We start from the raw sequence: 2,868 nt of genomic DNA on the forward strand, positions 1-2,868 counted from the left end.
GCCCCAGGTCACACTGTGCAGCCCGACAGCACTGAGATGGGCACCAGGTCACTCATCCCCAGCCTGAAGGTCACCCCCAGCCATCGCTCTCCCAGGGGTCTCTGGGAAAAGGCCCCAGCCATGGGAGTCCCCACGGGCAGGGAGAGTCCCGCCCTTTCCGTGTGGCCATTGCAGGACATGACCTCATCCCTCACGGGGCAGCTCGGCCCCAGGCCAACAGATTGTGCTGGGAATGCACTTCCTTTTGCTCAGATCCATCGCAAAGGAGCTCAAACCGGGCCCAGAGGAGCAGGTCCCACGGCCTCGGCCTCTACCAGTGCCATCCTGGGTGGCCTGGGGGGTGGGCAGGCCCTCTGGGACCAATGGTGCTGACCCGCCTTGGCCCTGGGTCGCTGGCCCACCGCAGCAGAGGCGAGGAAGGGCAGTCGGGGATGAGGGGGCCTCTGCTGAGCTGCAGGAGATCTGCAGGAAACAGACACACCCAGTGGAAGCGGCTGGTGAGAGAGCATCACGCCCCCCCCCGCGCCCCACCCCATCCACAGCGGGTGCCCGAGGGGCGGGGCTGGGGGAGGAGCCTCATGGCCTGAGATGCCCTTTCCTGGGCACCAGGGGCTGCTGGGGAGAAGCCCATAGTGAATCTGGCCTGGTTCCCCCCACGTCGTAAAGGTGCTGGGGCCTGTGTCACAGCCAAGCAAACGGGTGACAGCGGGAGTTCCATCCTTCCAGGGCCATCGTCCTGCCACCACCCCCAGAGGCAACATGCATGCTGTCTGCTGCCTGGTCCCATGTCTCCAGGATGGGTGTGGGCCCCAGGAGATCAGGGTCCTGCCCCAGCTCAGCCGCTAACTCCCAGGTGCCCTGGCCGGGGGCTGGCCTTCAGTGTCTGTTTCCTCCCTTGCAGAGAACATGCCCTGGTCCTCGTCGCTCCCTGTGTGAGTCTGCTTGGGGCCCTGTAGCAAAGACCCACCGACCAGGCAGCTCAAACAGCAGACAGTCCTGGAGGCTGGAAGCCCGGATCTCGGTGTGGGCAGGGCTGGGTCCTCCCGAGGCCTCTCTCCTCGGTGTGCCGATGACCATCTCCTCCCTGTGTCTTCACAGGGTCGTCCCTCTGTGTGTGTCTGTGTCCTGACCTCCTCTTCCTAGAAGGACACCAGTCCTATGGGATTTGGGCCCACCCCCCCATGACCCCATTTTAACTTTACACCTCTTTAAAGACCCCATCTCCAAATACAGCCACATTCTGGGGTGCTGGGGGTGAGGACTCCAGCATATGAATTTGCTCGTAAACCACCCCCCGAAAAGGTAGAAGTTAGTGCCGTTGGCTCATCCCTCATGCATTTATCCCACAGATGTTGGTTGAGTGCCCTCTGCATGCAGTGGAGAGGTGTCTACAGTGATGGACAAGATGGAAGGAAAGGTGGAAAGAGACAGGAAACAACGAGCCTAAAGGTCACGTGTCTGGGGTCACCTTGACCCCTTTCTTCTCTTACCTCTCACTTCTGATGTGCGCACCCAGCCAGCCCTGCCTCCCGGACTTGACTGCCTCTGGACGCTGCCACCACCCTGCCCACCACATCTGGAGCCCGACCCCTGTGGAAACCCCTGCTGGCCCCCTCAGGCCCTTCTCAGCCAGGGGTCCTATCACATCTACGTCAGATTATGTCACGTCTCTGCTCACAACCCACCTGCGGCTGCTCATTCCTGCCAGAAAACACATCCAAGACCCCACGATGGCCTCTAAGTCCCTACGTGGGTGGCCGCTATGGCCCATCTGTCCTGGTCTCCACTACTCACGCCCTTTCACCTGCTCCAACGCAACTACTCACGCCCTTTCACCTGCTCCAACGCAACTACTCACGCCCTTTCACCTGCTCCAACGCAACTACTCACGCCCTTTCACCTGCTCCAACGCAACTACTCACGCCCTTTCACCTGCTCCAACGCAACTACTCACGCCCTTTCACCTGCTCCAGCGCACTCACCACCTCCTTGCTTCTTGAACTGGCAAACGTGCTCCTGCCCCAGGGCCTTTGCACTGGCTCTTCCCCCTACCTGGGATGCTCTTTCCTCAGACACTACCTGGCTCTTCCCCTCACCTTTTTCAAGGGAGGCCGTCCTTGACCACTTGATTTAAATCGCCCTCCTGACCCTCTGGATTCCCTTTCCTGTTCTAACACTTATCACCTGCAGGTCATGTCATTTTCTTCATTATTTTGCTTGTTGTCTGTCTCCCCAAGGACAGAAAGTTTCATCTGTTTTCTTTACTGCTGGATGCCCAGCACCTAAAATAAGCCTGGTATTCAATCAATAGTTATTTGTGAATGTATCTGACAAGGAATTATTTTGCTTTTCCTCAAGGGTCAGCAAATGGTTTCTGTAATGGGCCAGATAGTAAATATTTTCAGCTTTCTGTCACACTATCTCTGTCGAAGCTAACCAACTCTGCCATTAAAAAGCAAAGCAGCCAGAGGCAATGTGTATGTGAATGGGTGGGCCATGTTCCAATAAAACTTTATTTACAAAAGCAGGTGAAGGGCCGGATTTGGCTGCGGGCTGCAGTGTGCAGAGCCCTGGTGTATCTAGTGAGCCAGTGACTGACCTGTACTCACTCACACATGCTCTCCCTGACACCCCCTCCCATCCTGTGCACCATACAGGTGTATTCTCCCCTCCCCCACGTTTGTGCCATCCATAAACTTCCGTGGCCATTAGGGCATTCACAGCCCTCAGGTCTTAGCATCTTTTGAGTCCCCAGGGAGGGGGCTGGCCAGGGATGATTGTCCCCACTTTGCAAATGGCAAAGGTGAGGTGCAGCAAGGTAAGTGGGCTCACAGGGCCACAGCTGGAAGGCGTGGCGCCCTCTCCCCT

At 57.8% G+C, this 2,868-nt stretch overlaps 1 long non-coding RNA gene across 1 annotated transcript; it reads left to right on the forward strand.

Moving 5' to 3' along the window:
* The first annotated feature begins 236 nt into the window (after positions 1 to 236).
* On the forward strand, positions 237 to 2,469 carry LOC130708859 (uncharacterized). Its single transcript, XR_009009282.1, has 2 exons — positions 237 to 497; positions 1,350 to 2,469. It is a non-coding gene; the product is annotated as an uncharacterized LOC130708859 (long non-coding RNA).
* Positions 2,470 to 2,868: the final 399 nt, after the last annotated feature.

Source organism: Balaenoptera acutorostrata, chromosome 9 (assembly GCF_949987535.1).
Source record: "Balaenoptera acutorostrata chromosome 9, mBalAcu1.1, whole genome shotgun sequence".
Taxonomy (NCBI): domain Eukaryota; kingdom Metazoa; phylum Chordata; class Mammalia; order Artiodactyla; family Balaenopteridae; genus Balaenoptera; species Balaenoptera acutorostrata.